General features: G+C 45.5%; 1 pseudogene; it reads right to left on the bottom strand.

The window, feature by feature from the left end:
• The window catches only part of LOC103274825, a 10,645-nt pseudogene extending 2,929 nt beyond the window's left edge, over window positions 1-7,716 (bottom strand).
• Between the last annotated feature and the right edge of the window lie 669 nt (window positions 7,717-8,385).

The following is an 8,385-nucleotide window of genomic DNA, read 5'->3' as shown; positions in this document are numbered from 1 at the left end:
GAGGATGAAGAGAGCAGCATAAGCTGGGGCTGTGTCTGCCATTGCAGGCTGAAGGCTGGGTTATGTGTGGTAGAGAAAGGAGGGTGAAGAGGGGCCGCCTCCCCACCTGTACCTCCATGCCTCCCAGCCCCCACACATGTATGTCCTGTGGTTCTGAGTTTAACTGTTTGCTGGCTGCCTTTCCTACAAATGGTATGTTTCTCAAGCTTTCCAGATGTCTAACATGCTCAGCAGTCATTGTCTACTACATTCAGTTGAAATGAGTGGGTTCACTTTTTAAGCAACTCAGATATCCGTGGGGGAAAATGTTGGAAAAGAAAAACTGAGACCACATTCCATGTTCTACTCAGGACCTATTCTGGCCCCCTCTCTCATGGGGAGGACCAGCATCTTTACCATGGCCCAGTGGGCCCTCACTGACTCTGACTCTGACTGAGGTTCCCTCCCTCCTCTCCTCACCTCTCCCTACCTCTCTGTTCAGAGAGCAAGCCCTGACCCTAATCCCATATACATCCCCATCCCCCAGCAACACTGCTTGTCAACTACACACATGCAGGTATGATTCCTGTCTCCTGACCCCCAGCAGCAGGCAGACATTTTGGATGGTTTTGTTCACTGCTGTATTTCCAGTATACAGTCAGTGCTCAATATGTGCTGAAGGGTGATGGGAGGGTCTGGCAGAGGCCCTGAGGGGGCACAGATAGAGCCAGGGCACTGGGACTGCCAAAGGAAAGCAGGAACCATAGGAGGAAGTGAGGAGGGGGTTCCAAGGCTGGGGCCAGCACCTGTGTTGCCTGCTCACCTGGACAAGGCCCTCCAAGGGACTTCCCTCTGCACCCACCACAGTCCTCACCTCATTCCAGATGGAAGATCACATCTGGTTTATGGACTGGAGGCCCTGCATGTGGGGAGAAAGCAGGGGCTAGGCATGCTGCAGTTCTCCAGGCCCAGCCGACCTTACAGGATGTCCTGTGAACAGTGACAAGGCATGTGACATCACTGTCCCCAGGACCAGGAAGCCTCTTGGGCCCAACAGTGGTGAAAAGTTTCAGTCACGGTACCTAAACTGCAGTGCATGCAGAACCCCATGTGCTGACACGCTCCCTTTTCTGCTTGAGGACAGCTCCAGCCCAGGCTGGGCTCCAAGGGCCCCAAGATCCCATTTCCCACTCCCTAGACCCCCACCCTGGGACCAGGAGCAACTCTAAGCAGGCATGCCACCAGCTATCACACTGCCTCCTGGGGACTTCTGGCATGACTGAGGGCCCTGACCATGAGTGCCCTGAGGCAGAGGCAGTGTCTCTCATGTCATAATATGTCTGGCCCCAGGGCTGCTGCTAAGGGCTCCTCTGTAAGATCGACCATGTAGAGGAAGGCTGAGAACAAACACCCACCCTCAGGGGAATTGCCTTACCAAGGGCAAGAAGGTTCTAGTAGCTCTCCAACATCACATCCTGGTACAGGGCCCTCTGAGGGGAGTCCAGCTGAGCCGATTCCTCCTGGGTGAAGTTTACAGCCACATCCTTGAAAGTCACTGATTCCTGAAATGACATGCATGTTCTTATTTACCCAGGACAGGACTGGTTCTGTGTCCACAGTTCCAAGGGAGCCACAGATTAAGGACCTTATGAGTAAAGAGTTAACTTTAAGTGATCTCCTAAGCACAGAATATTGTACTTTAGACACTGACCATGCTGAGTAGGCAAGCAGGAACCTGGGAGTGGGGGCTAATAATTGGCATGTACACTCCCCCGCCTTCTAGAATGGACACCACTCAGCCCTGGCAGTTTGTGGGGGGCTGCACATGGCTGCTGCACTATGCCCTACAGTCTGGGTGAGATGACATGCTTTTCAGGGTCAAGGATTTCAAACTTACAAAACTTGAAAGAATAGTACAAAGAACTCAGAAACTCTATTCAAAACTCACTACTGCTAGTCATGGTGACTCACACCTCTAATCACAGCACTTTGGGAGGTGGAGGAAAGAAGTCTGCCTGAGCCCAGAGGTTCAAAACCAGCCTGGGCAACTGGAGGAGACCTTGTCTCTACAATAAATTTAAAAATGAGCCAGGCATGGTGATGCATGCCTATAGTTCCAGCTACTTGGAAGTCTGAGGCAGAAGGATTGTCAGAGCCCAAGTCAAGGCTGTGGTAGCTGTGAGCATACCACTGTACTCCAGCTTAGGCAACAGAGTGAGACTCCACTCAGAAGACAAAAACAAAACAAACAACAAAAATCCTCTACTACAAAAGGATCCAATCCTAGGTTAGAAAACATTATTACAGTCTAAGGAAGGAAATTTCTGTGTCCCAAGGAACCCAAAGAGACCAAGGGAGACCACCTGCCATCCTCCCCTCATGGCCTTCCAATCCTTCCTACCTCATGCCTCCCTGTGGCCCCTGGTATCCTGACTACCACTCCAGCCAAGACTTGCTTTGATCCTTAAAAGGATCTAACTGATGCCAAGTAATTCCACTGTATCTCAGGAAAATCCCAGGAACATTTAAAGAATTCTAAAAACCCACTCAGAAGTAAAATTGACAATGTCCTGCAGCCAATCAAATAAGCTAATAACTAAAATGAAAGAAAGTTAATGAAATCACAAGAATTAAGAGCATACCAGAACAATATTTGTTTAACTCAAAGAAGACATTAAGGAAAGAATCCAGAAATAAAAAAGACACAGAAAACAAATAGCAAAATGGCAGATATATGTCCAACCATATTACACTAAATGTGAATGGGATTACACTAAATGTTAATGGTCTAATCTTTTTCAATTAAAAGGTGGAGATTAGCTGGGCATGTAACCCCAGTACTTTGGGAGGTCGAGGTAGGAGGAATGCTTGAACCCAGCAGTTTGAGACCAGCTTGGGCAACACTCTATTTCTATAAATATTAAAAAAAGTTGGAGATTATCAAACTGAATTTAAAAGTGAGACCCAACTATATGCCAACTACAGAGAAACACTTTAAATACAAAGGCAAAGACAGGTTAAAAGGGAAAGTAAAGAAAAATATACACCCTGCATACTCTAATCAAAATAAAGCTGAAGTGGCTATATTAACAGCAAAGTAGATTTCAGAGAGAAGACTGTTATCAGACATAAAGAGAGACATTACATAATGATATAGCAATTAATTAAGAGCTCATAAAAATCCTAAATATAGATGTACCTACTAACAGAACTTCAAAATACATAAAGCAAAAACTGACAGAACAATAAAATAACATTATAACTCAACTTGACATATCTGATATTTGCAAAACATTCTGTCAGCAAAAACAGAATACACATTCTTTTCAAGTGCACATGGAACATTTACCAAGATAAACCATGGTGGAAAATTAATTTTTGGTAAATTTGAAAGAACTGAAATCATACAAAGTTCATTCTCTGACTACAATAGAATTGTTAGTAATTGATAATAAAAAGCTATTTGTAAAATGCCCTAAGTATTTGGAAATTAAACAACATATTCTGAAATAACACATGGCTGGAGAGGAAATCACAAGTTAAGTTAGAAACAATTTAAAACTGAATAAAAATGAAAATACAACTAACAGAGGTTGTAGGATGTAGGTAAGGCAGTGCTTAGAAAGAAATTTACCACACTGAATAATATATGATAAAAGAAAAATGTGTCAAATCAATATCTAAGTTTCAATCTTAAGAAACCAAGGTAAGTGAAGGAGATGGTAAGGATCAGAAATCTATGAACCAGCAAACAAAACAAAACAAAACAAAACAAAAAGAAAATCAATGAAACCAAAAGATAGTTCTTTGAAAAGATGAATAAAATTGATAATTAAATATACAACTATGACTTAGCAAATTTACCCCTAGGTATTTACTCAAGAGAAGTTAAAACACATGGCCACACTTGTACTCAGCTATGGCAGCTTTGTTTGTAATAGCCAAAACCTGTTAACTTAAATGTTCATCAGCTGGTGAATGGATAAATATATTGTGGAATATCCATCCAATAGTGCTATGGGCTGAACTGTGTACCCCTCTAAGTTGAAGTCACAAACCCCAGTACCTCAGAATGTCATTGTATGTACAGATACATTCTTTTTTTTTAATTTTTAATTTTTTTTAGTTGGAGTCTCACTTTTGCCCAGGCTGGGGTGCAGCGGCACTCTCACAGTCACCCCAGCATCGACTTGCTGTGCTCCAGTGATCCTTCCGCCTCAGCCTCCCAAGTAGTTGGAACTAAAGGCATGCACCACCACGCCTGGCTAATATTTTTTTAATTTTAAAATTTTATTTTAATGATGTGGGGTACAATTCAGGATTAGGTATATAAGTGGCCATTGTACAGGTAGAGTTTTGGCATCCCTTTGTTCCCCACTTTGCCTGGTTCGACATCAGCTACCCTTATTGATGTTGTGTCACCTTGGCATTATCCCACTACTGCCAATCTCGTTCTTATATTATCAGACACATTCTTTAAAGAAGTAATTTAGTTAAAATGAATTCATTACAATGAGCCCTAACTCATTCTTATTTTATAACTGATGTTTTTAAAAGAAAAGGAAATTTAGACAGACATATGTGGAGGTAAGACCATGTGAAGATGCAGGGAGAAGGTAGCCATCTACAAGCCAAGGAAAGAGGCCTTGGAGGAAATCAACCCTGCTGACACTTTGATCTCAGACTTCTAGCATCAGAACTGTGAGAAAACAAATTTCTGAGTTTCTAAAAAAAAATTTTAATTTTTAATTTTGAAGATGTGGAGTGTAATTCAGGGATAGGTATACAAATGTTCACTATGCAGGTACTGTTGATGAGGTGTGCCCCGCCCCCACAGTAGCAGCATTTCCCACTACTGCCAACTCCCCCCCCACATTCAATTTCTGTTGTTTAAGACCTCTGGCCCAAGATACTTTGTTATGGCAGCTCTAGCAGAGTAATACAAATGGAATATTACTCAGTAATAAAAAGAAACAAACTACTGATTCACACAGCAACATGGATGAACTCAAAAGCATATACTAAATGAGTGAAATGTGTCAGAGACACCATATGAAATTCTTAGAAAAGCAAAACTATTGTTATCAGGAGTGAGGGGAAGAGAACTGAACGCAGTGAGGCAGGAGGAAATTTGGGGGTGAGGAAAATGTTCTATCTCACGATTGTAGTACTGCTTACACAACAGCATATTTTTGCTAAAATTCACTATATTGTATACTTAAAAATGGAGAGCCAAGCTGTATATAAACTATGCCTCAATAAACCTGACCCCAAAAAAACTGGATTTCAGGGAGATAAGAAGGTAGAAATAAAGACAGATGCTGAGAGCATGCTCCTAACTGAGGTATGCGGGTATGAAGGATGGTGGTGGCTGATGGAGGGAGAAAATGGGCTCACACAAAGCTCCAGAGGCAGCAGAATGTGGTGCTGGCCAGTGGGGCTATCAGAGGCTATGTGGCTTTGGTGTGGGGGGCATAAACCAGCAAGAGGAGGGGAAGGTCTGAGCTTGACACAGGCCCTACTGGGGGTGTATTTCAAGGCCACTAGGAGAAGCCCATTTCCAGTGTGACTTTACTCTGCAGGAAAGGAAACAAAAGTCTCAGGGTGTGTGTAGGAATCAGATGTTACTGCGGTAATGAAACTAGTAGAGAAGTCAGGACATAGGCTCACTGTAATCTCAGCACTCCAGGAGGCTGTGGCAGGAAGACTACTTGAGCCCAGGAGTTCAAGATCAGCCTGGATAACATAGCAAGACCTTGTCTCCATTAAAAAAAAAATTAGCCAGTCACAGTAGTGCACTCCCATAGTTCCAGCTATTTGGGAGGCAGAGGCATAGGATCATCTGAGCCCAGGAGGTTGAGGCTGCCCCTCTCCACCCCAAAAAAGAGAGAAAAATTAGGATAGGCCAAAAAAAGTGTCCTAGGAGTCCAGAAAACTTGGACCATGAGTGTGAATAAGATTGTCAAGAGAGAATGCTGAAGGCAAGTGTACTCAGGAGGGGGACCAGTTATTCAAGGATCTAACAAGTTGACATCTTAGGAATAACCCAGGTACACAAGAAGAACACTGACACCTTGAGATGTGTGCGCACAGACATGCACACACATTTTGTGCTGAACCAGTTGAAGGTAATACCCGTAGGAGTGATATAAGCTTAATAATGCCCAATCCTACATTATTAAGCTTATATCACACCTACGGTTATTCTTTTACATAATCACCATAGTATTATCACACCCAAGATATTTACTTTTGATATAGTATTGAGATACAACCCACTTTCAAATGTCCCAACTGCCTTTTACAGATTTTTGGGAGGATCTAAGCACCAATCAAGGATCATGCATTGTATTTGACTGTCATGCCTTCTGAATGTTTCAGAAAACTACAGAGCAATTTAGTACACTACAGAAGTGAGGCTTAGCTCACAATACACATTTTATAATTCTTTGTCTGTCTGTCATTCGCCTTCACCTCCTTTGAGAGGGAGAGTAACAAAATCACAAAATCCTAATAAAACAAAAACAAAAGACCCTCGATCTTCCACACCTTTTATTCCACTGTACTCTCCTTGTCAACTGCACCCTTCTGAACACCACCATGGGGTGGGTTGATTTAGGTGGAAGAACAAAATGGGGAGCAAAATCCAAAGTCTGTAAAAGGAGGAATTTGGGTTCCACTTAGCAGCAGAAGTGGCCCCAGGGCCAATTTCTCATGAGCCCTTCAGTTCTCTAAGCCTCCGGGTCTCTCCATGAAGGCCCCGCATCAGAAACCCAGTAGGAGTAAGCACACAGGGACATGTCCCTCACTGTCACTCTTACTCCAGTGCTGTGGTGCAGACCTTCTTCGGCTGTTCCACATGCCTCTGCCTGATTCTATCTCAGTAAACTCAACCAAACAAGGAAAAACCACTGCAAACATCCCCTGGGTCTGCACCAACCCCCTGCCAACATGTGGAGATAATGAAGCAACCACATATGAGCTGTCACTGACTTGCTCAGTTTCCACTAAAAACACGTCTCAGAGCTCCCAGAACAGTGTTGGGCACACAGATCCCGGCAAGTGACCCAATGAATCAGGCTGGAAGGACATTCGAAAGAGTACATCTTGAGCACACCTGGGAAGACATATGGACTCTAAAATTGAAGCTGTTCCCACTGGAGCAGTTCCCTAGGTGAAGAGCCAGGGTTAGAAAAGAAATGTACCAACCCTAATAAAGAAGAAAGAAAACACAATCATTCACCTCATACCTGGCTTCCAGAAGACCCCAGCTGGCTATATCCTCTGGATTTGCTTTGAGGGAAAGAGCAGGATCCTGAGAGGAAAAAGCTGGGGAAGGAGAAATGTGTTAAGAGGGATGTTCTGCCCAGAGTTGCCAGGTAGGCTGAACTGAAGCCCACCCGCTCGGGCAGAGACAAGGACCAGAGGTGGCAGGAACCGCCCTGGCAGGTGGGGGACCAGCCCAACAGCCAGCACATTCTGATCCAGCATCAAAGGATCCTGCCTCTGTGTCCCAGACACCCCATTTCTGGAGGACACATTCTGCCATTCCCTTCCTCCTATCAACGTGTGTGAGTGGGAAAAAATGATGCCCACGGTGAAGAGGCCTGATCTGCTGGATGCTTCTGAGAAACTAGGCTGACCCCACTGAGTGTCAATATCCTCAAGTGCAAATCCACAGACATACTGACTAAAAGAGCGTGACTTACCTGTCCCCTCGGGCTTCGGGATCTCCATGGCCCCCTCAGCGGTGGCGTCCCTGCAGGAGTGGGCAGCTCGGTAGCCTCCCTCACCCAGAGGAGACTCACGGGTCGCCATGCGCTCCCAGCTGCACGATCACAGCATGGAGCCCTGCCCCGCGTGCAGCTGAGGTCGGGCTCAGTCAGGCTCCACAACACACCATGGCACACGCTGGGCTCACCGGCGTTCCCATCACACGCTTGTCCCAGTACACCCATCATACACTCCTCAAGACAACGCACGCTCAGGGACCAGGACCAGGCCTCGGGTTCGCGGCCCAGAGCTGGCGGGCACGGAGCTCAGCCAGCAGACAAGTCTCAACGGATGATGAAACCGACGAACGGTCAGATGGACAAGCGAGTGAGCGAACCAGCCTCCCACAAAAGGAACCCAAGTGCCACAAAGAGAAGCTCGGCGACGCTCTGAGAAAGTGCGCCTGCGTGAAACAGGCACGAAATACAGCTCCCCGAAGCCTTTGCGCCGCGCACGCATTGGACTCCCTTTCCCAGTAGGTGCTGGGCTCCGGCTGTCCTGGAGTCCCGAAGGGTCCGAGTGTGTAGCACAGCCGTCTGGGAAATGTTGTTCCAGGGCCTAATCTACTGCCTCCATGCTTCTGGCTGTAGGAGGCGCTGTGTATCTCTGTGGGGGCTAGTGCTGGGCTGTTGC

The sequence above is a fragment of the Carlito syrichta genome, unplaced genomic scaffold (genome assembly GCF_000164805.1).
Source record: "Carlito syrichta isolate Samal-C Ts95f unplaced genomic scaffold, Tarsius_syrichta-2.0.1 Scaffold314911, whole genome shotgun sequence".
NCBI lineage: Eukaryota > Metazoa > Chordata > Mammalia > Primates > Tarsiidae > Carlito > Carlito syrichta.
The sequence above is the reverse complement of the archived record's forward strand: the minus strand, read 5'-3'. Positions and strand labels throughout refer to the sequence as shown.